The sequence below is a fragment of the Sciurus vulgaris genome (assembly GCF_902686455.1).
Source record: "Sciurus vulgaris genome assembly, chromosome: 16".
NCBI lineage: Eukaryota > Metazoa > Chordata > Mammalia > Rodentia > Sciuridae > Sciurus > Sciurus vulgaris.
Window position 1 is genome coordinate 39036020 of NC_136477.1, and position 23902 is coordinate 39059921.

The following is a 23902-nucleotide window of genomic DNA, read 5'->3' on the forward strand; positions in this document are numbered from 1 at the left end:
TCAGAGTTCTGAGCATGGTTTAGTGTTTTCTATTCATGACTTTATATTACCAAATTACTCCCTGATGGTGTCTCAGATGTGCTTTTGTCTGCAAATGAGAAGGAATAAAATACCAGGACATTAACGTTAAATTACAATCGTTAATGGCGTAAATACGAAAATAATTACTGCATCATACCATCAATTGTTATGTGTTCATTACTGAAGTTCTTGTAAAGCCTTCATTTTCTTGTTACAATTATTTTTTTCCTTTATTTTTGTCTGGCTATTTTATAGCCCTGACAGTACTTTAGCAACATTCAGCAGTTACACAAGCCATTTAATCCTGCTCAAAGCTTCATTTAAACTTCATTTAGCTGCATTTTATTTGTGTATATATGCCTTTTACTTCTTTCTGACAGTCAAAAGGTACTTCTGGAGTAGGTGCTGGAAAGATGTGTCAGGGAGATTACCTAAAGCCAGCAATAAACTTCAGAGAGGATTTCAGACTTACTATAACATCACTCGATAAAATGCTTTTATTAAATAATCAAATTTACTGTGCCCCCATCCTCTAAGATTTTAGCTTTAGGTTTTTCTTTTTCTAATACCTTTTTTAAAATCGATTTATAATTCTACAGCTTATCAGACAAGAAGCTTTAAATCTTGGCTCTCTTCACCCAGTTTTGTTTCTTCTTCTCTGCCTTGACTCACCTGTCTTTCTCCCTCTCTCACCTCATCCCTCTTCTCTCAATGTTCTCTCCCTAGCTGGTAGAAAGGACCCCTTTCCAGATATACACACTCAGCTGCCTCTCCCTGGGAGAGTCATCCAAATGCACCCTTTTGTCCGCTCCATTCTGCGACCATCACTCCTGCCTCTTGCCTGTCAGCCTCAGGCGGGAGTGGCAGGGAAACTCACGCCGCTGTCAAAAGCAGGAAGCAGGAGGGGGAGTGGAGGCACAGCGGGCGGTCCAGCACCGAGCGCATCCCTAGCTCCTGTGCGCGTTCGCGTGCGCACGCACACACACACACACACACACACACACATACACACACACACACGTCTGCTGTCACCTGTTCGCTTTCAAAGCCAGCTCTAGCTCTGGGTAAAACTTATATCTCTTCCCCATCCCCAAATCCACTCCGGGAGTTCAGGTACAAGGCATCCCAGGCACAGCTTTTCCAAAATTCCCGGAGAGGGGAGGAGGGAGGGCTCACTTGGGTATGCTATAATTACATATATTCCTAGTACCTCTCTTTTCCTCTCTCTTTTAACCCATTTCTCCTGCAGTCATATACAGCTTCTTCCTGCCAAAGCACGCACACAATTAGAAGCACCCGGTTCCCTCTGAGAGTCCCGACTAGGAGCCTCAGTCTCCAGGGTTCTCTTCCTGTCCGGTTCCTCAGTCTGTCGCCTACCCCTAGCACTCTCTCCAACTCCTGCCATGTGCAGTCTGACGCTGCTGGTTCCCAAGGCCCAGTCAATGATCCAAACTTTTTTTTGCCCTTCCTTCGGCCCCAAGTCATGCGTAACCCAGAGGTCTGACGGCGGATCCCAGATCTCAGGTCCCAGTGGGGAACGGGATGATAACCTCTGCTCTGGTGGACACTGGCTCTCACAGCGCCCAACCCTAGTGCGCGTAGGACAGCGCTGGACCCGGCAGGATGCAAAAGGAGCCGGGACAGATCCGGCTGGCAGGTGCAACTTGCCAGCTACTCCCGAGTTCACGCCCTTGGGGACGGCGGGTTTGGCCTGACGAGAACAAAGCTGGAGTCCGGGGAGACTGTCTGACGGGAGGCGCTAAGACAATGGCAATAAAGGGAACTTGGAAAAGGACCGCTGAGCAAAGTTGTCTCCGAGTCCTGATGTCCTCGAATGGCCGCGGGCTTCCGCAGCAAACCCGCAAACCCCCAGCCCCGGGCGGGCCCCACCGCCTCACACACAAAACCCCCTTTCGGCAGCGGGTCCCGGGATGCAATGTAAATGCCCTGGGTACCAAGACGCTGCTTGAGGGCTCCAGGGACGCTTGGGACTTGGACAGCAGCCACCCAGCAGGAAGACCCGCCAGCGCGCTCTCCTGGCTTTACCTTTCGGCGGGCTGCTTGGGAGTCCGCGGCGCGCCGCTCTCTGGCTGTGCCCTCAGCCCCCGCCACCGCCGTGGAGAGCAGACAGCGGGAGCCCGGTTCGCTGCGCCCCGCCCCCGGGTGCCAGACCCCGCCCCCTAGGCGCCAAGCCCCTCCTCTCCACGCTGGCTCGCAACGGCTCTGAGCCACACTGGCCCAGTGGGGTTTCCGCGTGAGCTGCCGCGGCCAGCGGCTGCTGCTGCTGCTGCTGCTGCTGCCCTCACTTCTGCTCTGGCTGCTGTCCCCGCTGCAGTCACCACCCTTGCTAATGCATGCCACAGACCAGGATATCCCAATTTGCCAAAGATATCCTCCTACAAATAAGAGGATTAGAAATGACCTCTATAACATGGCAGCTCCGAGTATGGTCCACACACTTTGCAGCGTCAGCACCACCTGGGAGCGTACTAGAAATGCAAGTTTCAGGACCCCAACGCAGACCTACTCAATTAGAATCTCTAGGTCTGGGTCCTAGCAGTTCATATTTTAGCAAGCTCTGGAGCGATATCAGGCACATTAAAGTTGGGAGATGCGCTGCTTCTTTGCGAAGAGAATTAAGTGGCTTAAGTAAGTGGCAAATACATGCTTTCTCAGTCCTGAGACCCACTCGGGCAGAGGGTTCAACTTGGCAGTGTTTGCAAAGCACAAGAGTACCTCATCTGCTCCTGGATGTCATTCATCTTGTTTTATTGACTGAGAAGTCTGTAGAGATAAACAGAGGGGGGAACACATTTACTTTTGATCTGACAGCTCTAATGAGCTCGAGGAAGAATTATGTAAACATTATTAAGTGTAATAAACACGTGTCGGCATCAGGCAATCTTCTCTGGAGAAGGGTTGGCAAAAGCAGGCATGAGCCAACGTTTTATTCATAATGTCTTTTTAACTTTATGTTGCCTGTGTAATAGGCCTTTGGCTTTGCTGTTGCCCAGACGGAAAATCATTACACCAGTAATGGATGAGCCAGTTCAAAAGGAGAGCCACTGGGATGCTGAGCACTTTCATTCATAAATGCTATGTTTCAGAGACAAGGGGAACCATCTCCTGCCAAAGTAGTCGTTTTAATTATCCAACTATTGTCCTGGTTTCTTGTGTCAACTTCCTGAGGCATCACTTGCATCAAACTATAAAAAATAAAACAAGTAAGAGTGAGCCGTTCACTCACCTTACTATTGATTTATAGTGAGTTCCCCTCCCCACCCCCCTTTTTTTTTCTTTACCTACTGCTCTTTCTGAAGCTTCAGACATTAAGTACTGGAGAAACTTATCATTTGCCAAGGGGAGCACATGATGGTACTGCCTTGGTCTCCACAGTTAGCTCTGCAAATGGATTCTGCCTTTGAATTCATAGTTCGGGAAGAGTTGGAAGCTTGAAGTTTCCTTCTCAACGAAGTTTCGCCAGTGTTATCAGCACTGGTGGTCCTTCAAAAAAAAAATCTTCTCTACAGCTTCAAGTTCCTTCTTCATATAAAAATCTCAACCAATAGCATAATCTCCTGCCGTAATGGAAATGAAACTTATTATCAAGACAATCACTCCATCAGCCCCCACTTCCAAAATTCCATGAATGTTCTGAGAAAAGATTTGAAATGTGGTACAAGGCATTCTAGAAGGGAGGCAGAAAAGGAAGGAAAAGGAAGATAAGAAGGAAGGCAGGAAGGAAAAGAAAGAGGAGGAGGAAGGGAGGGAAGGAGGGAGAAGGAAGGAAACGAACATTAGCAGCTACTCAGACCTTTGAAGTGAATCAAAATTGAAAATTGGGCAATGGTGGCAAAACTCCCTACTTCCCACCTGCATATTAAGGGTAAATTCCTTAGTTTCCAAAGGAACAGACCCTGAGTGAAGATTCAAGTGATTTATTAAGAAAATGTTCCCAGGAAAAAACAGTTAAGGGGGAGGTGGCGCAGGAAAGGGAAGGGGAAGAAGCCTAACAAGGGTCCAAAAGTCCCACAGCAGCAAGTAGAGCTTGGCCTGATTCTGTAAGGACATTTTGAAGTTTAAGTGAAGCCTCCGCATCATTTAGAAGTGAAATAATTCCTGGATTGTTTATTGGTAAATAGCCTCCCAGGGGAAATAAACTCCTAGACTCTTCTTTAGGCTCCAGTAACTTGAGGGTTGTCCTTCAAAAAAAAAAAAAAAAAGAAAAAAGACAATGAAACTCAGAAATCTGGGGAGAGGGTTTGGTGGGATGTTACACAAAAATATTCAAAAGAACTTTGGAGTATTTTAGTTGATTCCTGACTTTGTCTACTACAATACGTGAGGTTTCCATCTGGGGCACTAGGTGTGAGCTGAGAGACTCAACCTCACCCAGGAGGGCCCAGGACAAGGATGGGAACCTCAGTAGCAAGCGGCTATAGGATGTCCTCTAGAGTGTGATAGTGGAGGCGTGGATGGAGCTTGAACCATGTCAACTCAGAGAACTGAGCTGTCCTCATAACCTTGAACCCCGAGAACCCTGCATTTGGATGCCCAGCATAAGAATGACAGGAATAGATTTTTAAAATGTGGTATTTATACCCTATGGAAAATTAATCAGCCATGAAAAGAATGAAAACCTTATATTTGTAGCAAAATGGAGAGAGCTGAAGGACACGATGTTAAGTGAATTAAGTGATACAAAAGACAAATTCTACATGTTCTCACATATATGGAAGCAAAAAACTACAAAAATAAAAACATTGATCTCATAAAAGGAGTAGAATACTGGTTACCAGAAACCAGGGGGTATGATGGGCAGGAGAGGGTAGAAAGAGGATGACCAACAGGTACGGGGATCCAGGAGGGAGGAGAATTAATGTATAATATTTTACAGCACAGTAGGATAGCTATAGTTGCCAACAATAAATTTGTATATTTCAAAATAGCAGGTAGAGAGGATTTTTTAATGTTTCAGGAGAAAGAAATGGTAAATGTTTAATGTGATAAATATGCCAGTTACCCTGGTTTGATACATGCATATCAATATATCTCACTGTACCCCATAAATATATGTAACTACATGTCATTCAAAAATAATAATAGAAAACCTTTCAGCCAGCTAGGGAAAAAATATACAACCAACCAGTCCATCTTCACCCCAGAAGCCATGACAATCCACATAAAAGGAATTATATAGCAAAAATTTGCCCTTCCTTCTCTTTCTTTCCCAGCCCTTATGATCAGGGGAGAAGGGAGTTATGCCTTCAAAAGTGGAGGAAAAGAGAGATGCTATAATACCAAATGGTATAATATTCCATCATCTCTCTCTCTCTCTCTCTCTCTCTCTCTCTCTCTCTCTCTCTCTCTATATATATATATATATATATATATATATATATATATATACACATACCATTTGCTGGCAAATGGATGAAGTTGGAGAATATCACGCTAGATGAAATAATCCAAACCCCAAAAACCAACAACTGGATGTTTTCTGATATGTGGATGCTAATTTACAATAAGGAGTGGGGGGCACTAGGGAAGAATAGTTAGTTACTCTAGATTAGGTAAAGGGGAGTGCAGGGAGGGGAAGGGGAATGGGTATAGGAAGGATAGTAGAGTGAAACAGACATTATTACCTAATGTACATGTATGACTGCATGACTGATGTGATCCTATAATATGTACAATCAGAAAAATGAGAGATTGCGCTCCATTTATATGTGATCGCTCAAAATGTATAAATGCATTCTACTGTCATGTACAACTAATTAGAATAAATTTAAAAAATTTTTAAAGATTGGTTTTGCTTGAATTCTTGGTGCTGTTTTGAGAGGAGGAATAAGGACACACCATGTCCCCCTCTCATAAACATTCCTTAGGGCCAAGCCTGGCCTGTGCACAGGGACAGAGAGCTCCAAATCAGAGAAGAACTAAAAATTTAACTTGATGGATCTTATAGCTGGAAGTGAATAACTCAAAGTGACCCAGGAGTTATGGAATCTTCCCAGTGTCTTGTTAAGGGGTCTTCCAACAGGGAAGAGAGATTTGACATAATGCATTTGACATTTGTGGTTGGAGAAAACTGTAACAGTTCCATGTTTATACTGCAGCTGGTACAATAAGTTGGTTATATTTGGAATTGTTTACTTTTTCTTAATACCTCCCTCCATGTGTCCTTAACTAACTTCTCTACCTTAGATGAGTCTCAACGCCAGTGTACTCTGGGATCCCTGTGGCCTGACATGGCTTATCCTGTCTGGCCACTGCTTACCCTGAAACATTGGAAATACAAGCAAGGCACAAAGGAAAAACTCTAATATAAGTATATGTGGTTAGATAAATTTAGATTTATATGTCTAAATCCAATTACTTTGGTTCCCTTTAAGGAAAAGCACTAGTTTAGAAATATACATAGGATGGTTTCCTCTTCTCACTTTTAATTTGTCATTTCCTTTAGAACATCTATTCTAAATAGATAACAGGCTGCCTTTATTGTGGTTGGAATATTTGGTCCTGGGTATATGCACATGGGCTTGACACTTGGGGAAACTGTTAGGACCATAAGGTGGAAACTGATTGGATGATAACCTGGAGCTGAGAGAGTGTTTTATAGACGTGGTCATTTTGCCACCACGCAGATGGCAGGAACCCACTGTTTCTTTTCATTCGTGTTTGGAATGCTCTGTGAAGTCCCAGCTCGAGATTCCAACTCAAGTTTTCTATCTCTCCCTCCTTCCTGTTCAGCATTTCCTAACCAGCCTTCCAGCCAGATTCTATTCCCACTCCACACTTGCCCCCATTTCCCATTTGGACCACAAGGCTGAGATAAGATACGCAGTACATCCTGTTCCAAAACAGAGTGTGATAAATATGACTCATTAAACACAGTGTACATCAATATCAGGTCAGGATAGAAAATATACAGTATAATGAATAGTCTATGGTTTGAGATTCAAGACAGTACAGTCGTTCCATGGAGGGTTTTCAGTGGTATCATCAATCACGAAAATAAAAGTGGAGTGGTTTGTGGTTTACTAGCATGCCATAAAGATGGGCTCTTTCCCACTTCCTTCCCTACTTTCCACCTTCTTTCCTTAACAATGGTAAAATCAATCCTCTACCTGTGAGTAACTCACAATTACCGTTTCCCCCTATGGAGACCACTTTTTAGGGCATCAATTAGGGTCATATTACTATCCATGGAAAGCTTTCTAAGAATAACTTAGTACAGAGATTGCCAACATTTATTCGCCGGCCATACCATTAGACCTCAGCACATCAGAAGGGGTTGAGCTACTGACCCCCCAAAGACCAGAATTTCTTTGAAAAAAAAAAAAAAATCACAAAATCTAGCTCAAACTACCCACTTGAAAAAAAAAATCTCCTTCTCTGGTATTTTAAATTATTTCTTAAAGGCTCACTTTTTAGGATATTAATAACAGTGATAGGGGAAAATATGAGTCTACTGAGAAAATTAATATTTATGGAGGGTGTACTATGTGTCTAATATAATTGACTCATGGAATTTTGTACCCATAAATTCCTTTCCTTGTTGGATTTAGCAATTTACAAATGTAAATTCATGTTTATTTATGTATAAATTGTTAATATCAATTTAAAAATATGTAGATAATATCCCAAATCTCAGATGTAGAGTGCATTAAAATGAGTGTGTGAAACATACAAAAAAGTTTAGTTAGCACATAAAAAGGATCTTATTTCTTACATATTTCTATTAACTTGTATTAATTATATATATTAGTGGGATTCAGTTTAATATATCGGAATATGAATACAAGATGTACTGAATACAGCATGTAAAGATTGTGTTTTTATTCTTTTTAACTTTTAAAAATAGTGAATTAGGTTAACTGTACACAAGAGGATACATCTGAAAAAAATTATTGTTTCTGTAAATTGTATACCAGTTGTGTAGTGGATTTCTAATAAAATTATAAAGGTGATTTAACTTCAGTTTAAAGATCATTTTCAAATCATGATGCTTCACGCTTGAAGTTCTTCCCTTTCTTCTCAGTCATCTGCCTATAACCTCTTTGTGAAGTATTAAACACTGTATACAACCAACACACAAACATACTTGTGGCAATCACTAATTTAGAGAACCCTGGTAGTAAGCTTAGTTTTAATGTTTTATTTGAATTTTAAAATAGAATAAGAGTCCAATGCAAAGCTCTAGAGATTTTGGACTGTATACATGCCTATGTACTGTATATGTATTGCAACATGGTATCCTCAAGGACAATTCTCTTGATCTAAGGTTGTGATTTAATCGTTTGCCCTTCTTTCATTAGAAGAGAAAACTGACTTCAACACAATGTTCCCTGACTGCTCCCTGTGCCCTAGGTGCAGCTCTCGCGGGGGTGAATCAGACATTACTCTCCCTGCTGGTTGTGGACTTGGGGCCCAGTCCCCTGGTTCACGAGTTCTTACGTGGATAAAGGTGGTAATTCTTCCCAAAGGGCATATTCCAAAATGCTAACACATATTTTTCTTTATATTCAAAATTATGAGTTTGTCACTCAGATGAACTTTAAAATTATAGCCATTGATTACCAAAAATTAATCCTTGGGATTTTTAGTTGGAAATGTTATATATTATTATGGTACAAAGCATTTAGAATTTCAACCTTGTTTAATATTTTAAATTCCTATTCCTCACTAGTAGAATTAAGTATTTCCCCTCTGTGTTGCTTTGATGATTCGGAAGGTATAAGGGCCAGTTTGTAGTCCATATCATTAAATGACATTTTAACCTATATTTCATTATCTTTATCAGGAATTAAACATATTAAACTACCTTTGAAGACCATAATTTTGTACATCTTTACTACCTTCTTCTCTCCAAAGAATCCCAATTAAAAAAAAATCAGATAAATGTGAGATCCATATATTATTATTATTATATTAGTAATTCCAGACATGTTCTACCAAGAATAATATTTTACATTTGCATCAGGTCTAAAAATCACATTAATGGTGTATAGGTTAAGAATTCTGATGCAGTTATACATGAATGCTGGAATTGAACAGTTAAGTAAATTCTTGATTGGCAGATTATGGGAGATAGCTTTCTCACTGTTGGAATGAGAGATTAGAGAACAGCAAGGAGAGGAGGCTAGAATGATCCATGAGATAATGAATGAGAGTTGGAGACATCAGTATAAACTCATGTTTAGTATGATTTGGATACAGATGGTTCCAAACAGAAATATTTAGAGGTGCTAAACTCAGTCGTAGGACACTTGCCTAGCATGCACAAAGCCCTGGGTTCCAACCCCAGCATCACAAAAAAGCAAAAAACAAACAAACAAACAAAATCCCACAAACCCCAAACAAAACAAAACAGACAAAAGAAAGAAGAAAGGAAGGAACTAGATAGTACACACATGCGTATCTTCTTGCTTTATCAACTGAATGGGACTAGAAGCAAAGACACCCCAGCAGCAATGAACATGCCTAACTCCCAGATTCTTCTTTCTAACACTTTGCTCCAGGAAACAGAACCAGAACTTCTTGGAGAAATGACTGATAGTAGGGTTGAGGCAGGAAATATTAATAATAATTAGTAAAATAACATTTATAGAGTCACTTCTCTACTGCAAATATGCTAAGATATATATATAGTATTACATACACAGCATTAAGTGAGAAAATTACATATACTTAATATGAGAAAAATAACCCTATAGGGAAAATACTGAGTCTAAATTTAAACTTCACTGCTCAATGTCATTCCGAATACAACTCCTTTTCTGTTCTTACACTTTTTGTTTATTTTTTTTTTTCTTTCATGACTAGGAAACCAGGAATACTCTTTTTATGCAATTTCATTTTCACTGAGATTCTTGGAGTGGTAAATTCATTAGTCTACACACCTGTGACAGTGTATTTTGTTGTCTCTGACCACAAACAATGACCTAACTGGAGATACATACAATGAGACATAAAGACTATTTCCCCCTTGAAATTTTGTAGTGGTTTCTCCTTGTTTTCTAGCATTTAGATTCTAATACAACTTGATTATGTTTCTTCTTTGGGTAATACAGTATTTACTTAATGATAACGTAATTTTAAAATGAATAAGTTACGTTAGGAAATGCTTACGCATGAACCATATTTTTGGTAATATTGATTAATATTTTGAGAGTACATTCATCCAAAGATGCAAGCTTTTCAGGGACATTGTCTACATTTTAAAATTTGTGGCTGACAACAGTCATACTTCTTTGTGCTATCTAACTGAACCTTGATATTATTAAGTTATCTGTACTCCCTCCCAAAACTGTGCCTCAGGGGAAGTGACAGGTCAAGTCTCACACAGTAAAATATAATTGATCTATGTCAACCATGGTGACCCCTTTCCTGCATTGGGGCGTAGACATTGGCTACAAATTCCACTGATGAATCAAGACAAAAAGTGTGTGTGTGTGTATACACATGAAAAATGTTCTCTTTACTATTAAAAGGGGACACTCTGCTCTACATTTGTGAAAAACATTCTATAACTATGAGATAACATAATTTGTTAGTGAATTTTCCATCACTCGAAAAGATACCTGAGATGATTAACTTAAAAACAGTAAAGGTTTATTTGAGTTCACAGTGTTAGAGTTTCCAACCCATGATCAATTAGCCCCATTAGTGTGTGCTGATAGTGGAGTAGCACATCATGGCAGAAGTGTGAGAAATTGCTCAATTCCTGGTCAGAAAGCAAAATACAGCAAGGAGAGGGCTGGCGGTGCATAACCCCCTTTAAGGGCTACCAGTAGGCCCCGCCTCCTAACCCATCCACACTCTTCCACTACTACCAACTGGCAGACCAAGCCTTTCACAAACGCATGGGTCTTGTAGGGATAGTCAAGATTCAAAAATAGCCTATAATATGATGAAAATTTCAGAATAGAAAGAGGAAAGAATCCTGACACACTTGGGCCCCTCTATTAATCAAACCTGGATTCATCCCATTTCCAGATTTCTCGCTTTATAAAATAAACTTACTGTTTCAATTATTCAACGTATAGACAAAAGCATCATAATACATTTTAATGCTGTTTTCTCCATTCTCTCCTGATTTCCTGTTTCTAAAAGTTTTTATTGAATCTTTTGACTCTCCACTTTAAAAATTTCAGCAAATGATACAACACTTGAGTGTGGAGTATAATGAATTGCTACAAAAATACCCCTGAAAACACCACTGCAGTCAAGAAATTCAACTGCCAGTTACCCAGAAGCCTCAGCACACTGCTCTCCAAATCCCTGTCCTTGCCTTTGGTAACAACCACTTGCACTTCCTTTGCTTTTCTCTCTAGTTCTCTCCTTCTACATGCATTTTTGTTTTGACTCTGAAGTATTATGAGTAACACAGTAAGTGTTATTTTAAGATTGTTTTCTTTCACTTAGTATTATGCTTCTGAGATTCACCCCTGTTCTTTTGAGTAGCTGCAGTTATTTTTGTTGTTTTTAAAAACAGTATGCCTTTATATGGATATAAGTCAATGTCCTTATCCATTATGCAGTGGATGGATACTGAGTTGTTTCTTGGTTTTGACAATTGCAGGCAAGGCTGCAGTGACTGTTCTTGGTTTTGTGTCAATTACCCACCACTTTTCTGAGGGTAGATACTTTGGATTTGCAAAGTTGTTGAGTATGCATACAATCAACTTTACTAAAACCTGTCCAGTTGTTTTCTAAAGTAATTGCACCAATTTGCATTCATTAAAGAAGTTATATAAAAGTTTTCTGTTGTTTCATATCCTTGTCAACATTTGGTATTGTCAAACATTTAAAAAAATTTTGTCAATCTGTTGAACAGGTAGTGACATCTTAGTATGGTTTTATTTTGCATTTTCCTAATTAATGATGGGATGTTCAAAGCATTGCACTTTTCAGAAGTTTATTGACCTAATATATTTCCTTGTTTGTTAAATGCCCATTCTAGTCTTTTCTATATTTCAGTGGAAGCATTTATCACAGTAAATTCTGATTTAAAAACTTTAACACTGACAACATGGAAACTTTAAAAGGATTTGGTGATATTAATATGAATATAACTCATCACTCCCAATGCACTTAAAAACCGTTTCACTTGGACCTTGAACCCCTTTTACCTTCTCACTGCCAAACCAACCCAATAATAAATTTAAAATGCTAGAGGAAAACTAATACACTTATATTCATTAATGTGTCTACATCTGCAAGATGAATTGTGCAAAGCTCTTAGCTATAATCAGTAAAATATATTGTAAATACTTTAAAAACACATTCAGGTGGTATTCTGACAATTTTTTGTTAAAGACAGATATGGCATTCTGTCTTTTTATATAGGTTAAGTTTTTAACAGATTGTGAGTATATAAATACAGAAGCATTAGTGGAAAAATCATTTACTGAGCTTACTGAAAGCAAAGGTGCTGGTAGAAATCGGTTTGGTTAGTTAAAATGCTATCTTCAATAAATAAAGATCTATATCTGAATTAGTTACAATTTATAAATGTTAAATAGATAATTTTCTGAACTGGAAAAATAATATTAATCCTCTTCCCTAGAGAAAGATGTAACTTTTTAAAGTATAATTCATAAACTATAATACATAATTATATAAATATAATTTATAGAACAGAAATATGAATATATAAGGTTCTCATTTTATATCTCTAACTTTGTGTATAAATGCAAAATATTGGCATTGACCAAATTTTGGTGCATGGTACGTTAATCTAGTTTATTGAAATAGTTAATCTGTTATACAAAAAGACTGAAAGAGCACTCTGTTTTGATAGTATATATGACAATTTGTAAGTATTGGGGATTATTAACTTTTTGTTTGTTTCCTTGGATAGTTAAATATCTTAACATGCTATTCAATTTATATACTTTTAGAAAGTATATAAATGTTACAGAAAACTAGTCTAAATTACTCATTTGAAAGTGACTTCTACTTTTAACTATGACTGAGTATCTGGTACCAGACACCACCATCTTACCAGAAAGAACTGTAAAATAAGATAAAGTATATTAAAACATTGTTTTTATAAATTAAATAATAGACTGGATAAAACCAAAGCCCTTGAAATAAGATCAATATAAGAAGTTAATCCCATGATCACTTCATTGGCACCCCAGTTTTCCCAATGGCAGTAAAGCAGAATTAATAGGATTGATGGGCTCACTGATCTGAAGCAAAAGAGACTGGTGAACTAGGCAGTTGAGACATCTGAAATTTGCAAGATGTTACCTCAGAAGACAGAGCTACGCTAAAGGAGGGCCCCACTATGTATGTGGGGATTGACTGTGGACCCTTAGCCAAGGACTGGGCTGCATAAATTAGACCGAGACTTCACAAAGTCCAGCACATGTTCTTCTTTCAGGGTTGAGAGTTGAAAAAGTAATACCAGAAAGCATATAGTCCTGAAAATCCTTGGAATACCAGTCGGACCAAAGTGAAGAGACCTCATTTGTCATATAACTGAGATTCAGAAAAATGATAAAAAATATATATATATTAAGAGTAAGGACCATGTTCGAGAATAAGGGCATGACATCAGATGAGGTTAAAAACCAAAAAGTAAATGCAAATGAAGTTCTAATACAAAATAAATTCATATCTGACAAGAACAAAAATATCTACCAGTGATTTAGTTGCCAGCCACAGAAAAGCCAACATTGTTTTTTCAAAAGGCAACATAATCTAGCTTACCTATATTTTGTGATTCCTAGTGTCCTGAATACAATAAAAAAATTACTAGACATAAGAAAAACAAAAACAGAAAAATGTGAGCCCAAGATGAGAAGCAAAATACATTCTTTAAAAATCAAAGACAAATACACAGCTATTGGAATTGTCAGACAAGGACTTTAAAGCAGTTTTTATAAATATTTAAATAAAATATGACCATAATAAATGAATAGATGGTATATCTCAGAACAGAAATGGAAACTATGAATATAAAGTAAGTGGCAATTATAGAATTGAAGAATACATTTTTAGAAATTCACCTGATAGCTTTAATTATAGACTGAACATATAAGAAAGATCACTGAGTTTAATGACAAACTGACATGCAATTATACAACTTGGAGAAGAGAGAAAAAAATAAAATAGAAAAAAACAAACAAGGACCTGTGGGACAATATTAAAAGTTATAAAACAAAAATTAATGAGTTTTATAAGAAGAGGACACTAAAGAGAAAGGGGGAAGGGAGCAAGAGAAATTGAGAATATGAATAAGACAATAAACAAAACTAAAAGAATAAAGGCCCAAATTTTTATGGATTTTTACAGAACCTAGCAGTTAAGAGAACATCAAGTATGACAAGTGAAAAAAAAAAAAAAAAACTGATAGGTTGTAACCAAATTGATGAAAACTAAAGATCAGGGAGAAATCTTGAAAATAACCAAATTGAAAACAAAAAATCATGTTCACATGGAAACAATCACTATATGACACCTTACTTCTAGTCAGAATTAACGGAAATAAAAAGCAATAGCATGATATTTCAATTGTTGAAAAAAAGCTGTCAATTTAAAATTCTATATCCAACTGAACTATTCTTCAAAAATGAAGGTGAAACAAAGCTATTTTCAGATAAATGAGGATGGGAAGAATTCAGCAACAGCAGACCTGCACTGTAGAGGAATATTACAACAGAAATTCAGATTTACAGGGGGAAAAAAAGAGACCCGAATTTTAAATATGTGAGCAAATAAAAAGATTATAATTCTATATTTCCTTTTCTTTAATAAACATATTACTCTTTAAAATAAAAAAAATTGTAACAAAATTGTGGGCTTTAAAAGGAATGCAGTGCACACATTCATAAATACAGTATCACAAACGACAGGGGTAAATGGAATTATAGTGTTCAAGATTTTCATGTAATATCTAGCTGAATCATTGAAAAATATTACCAAGAAGTATAGCTACAGTATCCATTTTTCATTTTACTTTTAACTGCATAGAAATGTAGAAGAAAAAAAAAATTAATCTCTCTTCCCACCATCCAAGGGTCATGGCCAAGACTCCAAAGACAAAAGATAGGTTAGTAAGAGAAAAGCATAACAAATTTATTTAACAAGACTTCATGTGACACAGAAGCTTTCCTCCAGATTTGGAAACTCCCAAACCCAGGAAAAATGGGTTCTGATGCGAAGTCTGATAAGAGAAGTTGATAGTTGTGGAGAAACATGAAAAAGAGTTTGGTCTAATAGTAATAAACTGGGGGAGGGTGGGCAATAGGCCTGTTTGTTAAGATTCTTTTCTTTGTAAAACATTCTTTCCCTGGGTTTGGGGCAGGACACTTGTCACATGAGGACCTTCAGGAAGAAGGAAGGATGTCAAGAGATATTCTTAAGTTTTATGGCTTGCTTTTAGAGAAGAAATTCTGGTTTCTGTGACCATCCTTGTGATAAGTGGGAAAGAGGGTTTTCTCTCCCCTGCCCCACCTACTTTTCCATGCAATTAAAAGTAAAATGAGAAGTAGATACTTTGGGGGAAAAGGACAATGGAGAGAGGGAGGTCAATAAGACCATGCTAGGCACATCCAGTCTCCTTCAAAGTACTCAATGTGCCAAGGTTTCATAAATTGGGTACACAGGGCTCAGACTGCCAACAAAAGAAAGTCACAGAAAATACCAAACTCCAAGAGCTATGATTAAATAGCTCTTAAGTCATTGCGTACTGTTGAGAGAGAGAGAGTCTGTGTGTCTGTGTCTGTGTGTGTAGTAGGTTAAAATGTACATATTTCAAGATAGCTGAGTGTGCCTGAAAATGCTAAGTTGTGCTGATACCTAAAGCCAATTTGAGGTATTCAAAACCACATAACCAAAGTGCAAACATTTTTGAAAGAAAGCTTTTTGCAGGCCCATTGTCTAGCTACATCTGACTTACAGAATGATGTTAATAAGTGGACGTTGGGACTATGATTGGCTTTTATATTTTGTGCACATATTTTTTAAGCCATCAGCATAAATAGTTTTTCAAGTTTTTTTTTTCAAAGCACTCCTTCTTTAAGAGAAATCCTTAATAAAAGAGCAAGATACAAAGACAGATGTGATAAGCAATGCTGTTTTGTCAAATGGTTGCTTTGCAGAGGATTTCCTATCCTGTGGATCTGGCGAATTTCCCTCCAATGCCCAGAGAAGCTCTATACAGTCACTGATTTGCAGTATTTTCCTTTTGTACTTAACATTTCAACTGATGCTTAGATTCTATTAATTATTTCTCTTGGAATCAATGTTAGAATCAGGATAATGACCTCTATGATATTCTACTTTGGGATAAAAATGTATTAAAAATAGGGTACATATTTTGGAATATATCTTAAAATCCATTTTTATTTCTTTTATGTGTTACAAATAAAAACTGAAGTTTGGAAGTTAATAAAAGAAATCACCATGTCTGTCAATTTACCAGCTCTCACTTGTCTACCAAAATGACCAACATATTGCTATGTTGCAGACATTAAAAATGGCTAAAATCACCAGTTGCCCATTTATTTCTGTCTTCCAATTTTTATTGTGTCTTCATTTTGCCAGGTCATTAATAGCACATCATCACCATTGGTATGAATACTCAATATCAGAAGGAAATTGGTGATTGGTAATTTCCTAATTTTAAAATAGAGAAAAGAGTGAAGGTCTCAAAATTTCTCAAAAGAAGTTTATTTTTTTAAAAAATTATAGATTTTTCTTTGACAGCACACATTTTTCTAGTTCCTTGACTATTTTAATTTATTAACACACTTAACAAAATTCTCTTGCAGTGGATATGCTTAGTCAAAGCTCTGCCATTTTTACCACATAGACAAAATCATTCAATTTAAAGTAATGAACATTCACTTTCATGGTATGTGGATTTCTTTTGTCTTTGCAATTTTTTGCCAGTTTGTACAAATAGATGAAGAAGTAAAAACATCACATACTCCTAAGATAGCATGCTGAAGTTCAGGGTACACAAAATTGCAAGTCTGAAATATCTGTGTGGGATAAATCAACATGACTATATCATAAGTAAATCTATAATAAATATATTTTTTGAATACTGAACATCTAGTTTCATTTTATAAGCTTACACCTATTATCTTTATAGCAGATAATTGCATAATTCTTTTATTAGTGATATACGGTAAAGAACTGCTGCAAAGACAGCACAGTCATTAAGACACATGTGTATCATGGCCTGTCACATTTGATGTGTACAATACCAGCAGAAAACATGTCATCTTTTAGCTAACTACACATGAGTAGGTACATGACACTGATTTTACAAAAGAAAATCCTCAGTACAACAATATTTTGAATTGAAAATTTCACGAACCATCAAAACAAAGCAAAACAGAGTGACATCATTTTTCTCATTTTCATTTAAGTTAATAAATAATTTCTACTGTTGTAAAGTTGCTTCTTTAATAATCACAATCAACTAAAACTGACTTTGGTATAACAGAGTTGGTAAGTGGGGTGGGCCTTGGCTTGTAGGAAATACTGAATCAAATCCAAGGAAATACTGAAGGAGACTAAAGAAGCAAAGAGCAGCCCAAGAAGCTTCAGAAAGTCTGGAACCATGAGTTGTTCCATAACTCTATTAGTTATCTATTGATGTTTAATAGATTGCCCCCAAACTTTGTATCCCAAAATGACAATAAACAGCATCATACCTCACAGTTTCAATGATAAATGATTTGGGAGCAGTTTTAGGGCTTATGGCCTAGGGTCTCTTCTGATGTCTATGTCTGATGTCTTCTGATGCCACGGCTGTGGATATCTGAAGACTGGAGGATCCTTTGCAGGTGGTGCACTTAGGCATTGTCAAGCTGGTACATAGCAAGAGTCTCAGAGTTTCTTCACAGGGGACCCTTCCAGGTTGGCTTGAGCGTCCTTACATCATGGCGGCTAATTCTCCCTAGAATGAAAGAAGAGAAAGAGAAAAGGAGGGAAGAAGAGAGACAGAGGACAAACTAGGTGCAAGCTGTGTCCTTTTCAGGACTCAGTATTGGGAGTTACATAGAAATTAGGCATTCTATTCTTTGAAAATAAGTTGCTAAGTCTGGTTCAAATTTAAGGAGAAGGGAATGAGTTTCCATCCTTTTAAGGGAATGATGTCCAAGGATTTGCAGACACATATTGCAGCTACCTCAGCAACCTTGCCAAGACTACCATTGGATTCAATCAGAGCCAGGCATTTTATTCTGATTTTCTATTACTCTGGTGAAAGTTAAAAGTCAAGGTAAAGTCAAATGATCATATTTTGTTTGTGCATATGCCCTTTGGTAAGGGAGTGGCATGACATCTTGGATTATATATTGCTCCTAAAATTGCACATAATGGAAATCACATATACTTTCCTAAAACGAATTAAGAGTTTTACTATTTTGACAGTGTAATATCAGTGGTTTTGATGTTAGGTCTCCCCAAGACTCTAATTAGAGTCTACAACTTATGGGAAGAACAAAATTGCAAATTATTCCTGTAAAACAAAAATTAAGTATATCAAATGCATACATGCCACACATGTCTCCAGATCACCTTGCACATTGTTTGACTAGCACAGGACTGGAAATAGTGTTTATGAGATTTAAGACCTGCATTGCTTTTCAATCCAATATCTCAGCACAGTTAGGTTTTCCATCTTACACAACTATGGATTTCCATTCTTCAATACTTTTTTCTGACATATGGTGTAACTGTTCATTAAATTGCTTCCTCTTCCAACTGTATTTCAATTAGTGGTAGCATTTTTCTGTTACAAACTCTTGAAATGAATTCTACTACCAATAAAACAGTTCTTACTTTAGAGAGGAATAAAAGCTTCTCAAAATACTTTCTGAACTGACCTCTCAGGATATGAGATATTTTTATAACGTTGCTTTTTTTGGTATATCTGTAAACCAGAGTAGTTAGCTTCTACCTGGTTGCTGCTCATATTCATTCTCTCTCTCTCTCTCTCTCTCTCTCTCTCTCTCTCTCTCTCTCTCTCTGTGTGTGTGTCTCTATTTCTTTCTCCCTTCTTCAGTTCTATCTCTATTTTCTTCTCTCCACCCCTCCATCTCTACCTCTATTTCTCTCTCTCTCTCTCTCTCTCTCTCTCCCTCTCTCTCTCCATCTATATTTCTCTATCTCTATTTCCACAGACCTCTTTGCCCCTCTCTCTCCATCTCTACCTCCTTTTCCCTCCCTCTCCCCCCCTCCCCTACCATGTCCCCTCCTTTCAGGGAAAATCAACCACCATGATGTGAGGACACTCAAGAGCAGACCTGAAAAGACCCACTTGAAGAATTCGTTCCAGCTTCAAGAGTGAGGTCAACACTTTGGCAAAACCAAGCATGAAGCAAAGGCCTCATCAAAATTTTGCAACAATAAAAAATGAAATCAACAATTGATTTATTCTATCATGAATTTGTCAGTTATAAAAACCAAACAATAAAAGTTCAAGAGAGAACTTTCTGTTTCTTTGACTAAATGAATTTGGAAAGATGGTATAAAGTATCCTAGGCATATATTTAACCTCACAGTTCACTTATATTTTTTGCAATTATAGCAAGGAGTTGAAGGTTAACAAAAGAAGGAAAGAATGTCCAACACCCATACATGGCAAAAGTGAAGTAGGACATCTAATATATTTCCAAAATGGAATAGGATGTGAATTGCAAAGGGACAAAGTTGGAGTGGTCTCTAATTTGACATCACATGATTTGAAACTTCTAATTTAACTCATAAGTCAACCAAATAGGCTGGGCACAGTGGCATATACCTATAATTCCAGTTACTGAAGTGGATTAGCAGGAGTATAGCAAGTTCAAGGCCAGCCTGGACAATTTAGCAATAACCTGTCTCAAAATAAAACATATAAAGGGCTGGGGATGTATTTTGGTGGTAGAGCACTTGTCTATCATGTGTGAGACTCTGAGTTCAATCCTTAGAACCCAATACTCCCCACAGAGTAATAACAATAATAACTACCTCTGAAGAGGAAGAAGAGGCTAACCCAGGAGTGCTTGACCACTGAGCCACATCCCTAGTCCTTTTTTAATACTTTATTTAGAGACAGGGTCTTGCTGAGTTGCTTAGGACCTTGTTAAGTTGCTGAGGCTGGCTTTGAACTTGCAATCCTCCTGCCTCAGCCTCCCTAACCATTAGGCTTACAGGCATGAGCCACCAGGCCCAGCAACTTTTTGTCTCTACAGATCTTCATTTAATCTTTAGATTCTCAATAGGAGGTATCTTCTTTTGCCATCTCCTTCAATAATATGTCTGTCATTGCTGCATGATGTTCTTTCATCTACTAACCCAAGAAAAGAAAAACTAATTGACATCCAGATTAGTTGTGTGTTCAACCAAAGATGCCCTTAACTTCTTCCAGCCTTCTGCATGTCAACATGCTTGACTCACACCAGCTCTCTCTTTCTTACCTCACTGAAGGACTATCTGACTATCTCAGTTCAATGTTTTCATTAAATCATGGCCGACTTAATAAAAATAAGAATCCTTTTTCACAAAAATCTTATTATGCAGATTTTCAAATATGCAAAAGTTGAAAGAATAATATGTTAGTCAACTCTCAGTGCACCTCCTAGTTCTACAGGCAGCATTTTACTCCATCACTTTGCTATTGTCTTTCTCTCTACCTAAGCACTACTTCAGAAGAATCGTAGCAAGCAATATTCCAAATGGGATCACATTACCAAATTCGGTGATAAATTACTTGGGAAAGCTCATAATTTATCTTTTGTCATTATATATTCAAATAGAGTACAGTTTTGTTCAAGGTATTTTGTATTCATTTTAAATTACAAGGAAAAATTGATATTATATTATGAAAATAATTTCTATGTGTCTGAGAATACATCTTCTGATTCACTAAATAGAGGGGAGGCTATGTTTTTCTGTTTATTTTATTTATATATATATATATATATATATTTTTTTTTTTTTTTTTTCCCCAGTGCTGGGGATCAAACCTCAGGTCTCAAGCATGCTAAGCGGGTGCTGTACCAGTGAGCCACATGCCATGCCCAAGATGATGTTTGTTTAAAAGAATACTTTGGGTATTCCATTTAATACATATTGACTGGGTGCCTCCTATGTGCCAGATAGTCAGGACAGACATAGCTCTTACCCACTGGAAATACATTGTCTGAGAAAAGCCATAAAATACAGCAATGTATTATATGTGATTCTTATAGCATTTTGTTAGGGATGCACAATAGATTCCATGGTGCATCACCCACTCCCTCTTTGGGACAGTGGCAGTCATTCCCCAACAGCTGGGAGCCTTTGGTGACCGGAAGCTCTCAGTTGAATCTACCTCAGCAGTGTCCTCAGCAGCACAGAACCAACCAGAGTTAACTCTTCTTAGAGAGAGACCACGTTCAAATCTGGTCTATGCAGGACTATAAAGGCCCAGCCCCTTTGCCTTAGTGGACATCTGCTGGAGGGTATCAGAGTTCCAGAACTCATGAGATTGAATAAAGTGTGCACTGTGAGTGCATCAGCCCAACTTATCCAGTGTTGCTTTCTTTATTCTTTTAGGGGCTGACCTTTAGGAGCTGGTTAATAAATTTTCTGCATGCCAACCTCCATTTCAGAGTCTCTGTTTCAGGGAATCTAACCTAAGGCAGAACCTTACCGAAAACCCGTTGCACTAGAATGAGTTCTTTCTCTGTCATGCTTTAGTCATAACGATAACATTTTCATTTGGATAACATGATAATATTGCAATTAATATAATAAGTGCTTTATATACATTATACATATAATCTTAAATTAATTCCTACAATGACTTTATGTAGTAGGAATATTCTTATCTCCATTTTCATTGATGTATCAGTGGAAGGTCAAAGGTTAAGCTACCTCTCCTTAATTATATAGTTTTTCAGGTTAATTCAACAATTTGTGTTTTAGTCATCCTACGTGTTATCACCCTCCAGATTTATTTAGGGGGCTCCTTTATATTACACGTGTTAAACCAGAGATGACTTCAAGATCAAAAGCATGAAGAGTGATGTTGACTCCCCCTGTTCTGATTTCACAGTTTTACCTGTGAAATGTTGAAATGTTGAAAATGTTGCAGATGGAAGCAGATGAGAACAATCCTGGCTAGCTGTTTTGTAAAGGAAAGCAATTTTGCCATTGAGTGACTGCTCAATGATTTAAATGTGAATGCAAGTCAGCAGGAGAGAGAGGAGGAAATGTGAAAACGGGGAGGGAAATGAAGGACAAGGAAAAGAATCGTAAAACTGTCTGATTTAAACAGTGGATGATAACTCCAGGCTCCAAAACAAAATATGTCAGGAAGTTTTGGGCCAAGCAGGGTATGATAGGTTTGGTTCATAATAAAATGAAGTTGATATAATCTCATCAAATCAAATTTCCATGGGATCACAGGTAGTCTTTTTGAATTATGATGCTTTATGTTTAATGATGTTCCTTGCATACAAAAAAAAATCAATATTCATTTGTTCTCTTCAAAAAAAAAAAATAGTCAAGAACAATTCCTAGAACTACTCCTAGGTATGGTAGGTAAAGTAAGGGAAAGGAAATCTGTGGAGTTTCTACAGTGCTTCTGGCATCGTACTTGACCTACCCTATGCCATGTGTTACTTCATTTTGTCCTAATGAGATGGCAAGATCTGTACAAATAAATATACCACTTTGCCCTCAGGAATTTTCGAAATACTAGAGGTGTCAGAATTGAAAAGGCAAAAGGAAAAAAAGGTAATAGCCAATGTGTGAAAGTGTACATTTGTTTTTCTATATTTTAATTATTTTAATTCTCAAAATAGCTCTATGGGATAGATCACCATGATGGGCATTGTGAGTCAAGAGAGGTGAAGGAAGTTGCCAGAAATAACACAGCTAGGACATAGTAGTACTGGGATTTTGACTTAGGCAACCTGGATCCAGAGGGTATGCCCTAAACCATGACTCTTTCTGGCTCCTTTTTGTCAGGAACAAACATAATTCATTTTATAACCGATTGGAGGAGGCTCTGTCACCATACGAATGTGACTGTTGCCTCTGCAATAGAAGCAGCAGCCATAGAAATATTTATGGAGCACTTACTAGGTGTCAAGTCTTGTGTGAAGCACTTTACATGCTTTTTGTCATTTAAGATCTCAAGATTTTTTTTTTTTAAATGTCTTAAGGGAAATGAATGTGCCTGACAAGAGGTGCCCTAAGACAACATAAGTGGAGAAATTATCACGAGCTGAAGTGAGGGTGGGAGGTAGGGGGAGTGTTCTTCATAGCTAAGGGGGAATTTATTCAAACTTCAAAGGAACATACAGAGAAGGCAAATTAGAATTTATTAAACACAGTAAGCCAGACCCTTTACTAGGCTACTTTATAGGGACAATCTCATCGGTATTGTTAATCATTATTATTTACATCTATACATGAGACCCTTGAGGTCCAGCCAGCTTAAGTAACTTGTCCCAGGTCCCATGACATGGGGTAGAGGCTAGAACCAGACCTGGTCTGTTTGATTCCAAGGCTGCAGAGTTCTGCTGCTCCTAAAATTTGGATTGCCTAAAAAATGATGGAGAAGTTCTAGATGAGTGATCAGGCACAGAAATGAGCATGTTCTGCCCAGATGACTGTACTTCAGCTGCCCGACCACAGCAAAATATTAATGTAGGGCTGGTAAATATGAAAATGTAAACTGAGGCAATTGTGGTGAACCAGGATTTAGAGTTTAAGTAATTAACCCTAGAATTTACAAAGCATTTTAGAAAAGGAGCAGGAAGCAAACAAACATCTGAAAAATACATGTTTAACATTCTTACGAACATATTAAGCTATCCCGTACGTGCCTTTTCTCAATATATGCATATAAATATTCCACCACTTTTAAGCA

General features: G+C 37.7%; 1 protein-coding gene across 2 annotated transcripts in view; it reads right to left on the reverse strand.

Moving 5' to 3' along the window:
- RARB (retinoic acid receptor beta) overlaps nt 1-2138 on the reverse strand; it is a 716333-nt gene extending 714195 nt beyond the window's left edge. For both annotated transcript variants that reach the window (XM_079114293.1, XM_079114292.1), the window contains exon 1: nt 2068-2138. The gene's annotated coding sequence lies outside the window, so the exon portion shown is untranslated. The remainder of the gene's footprint in view (nt 1-2067) is intronic.
- Between the last annotated feature and the right edge of the window lie 21764 nt (nt 2139-23902).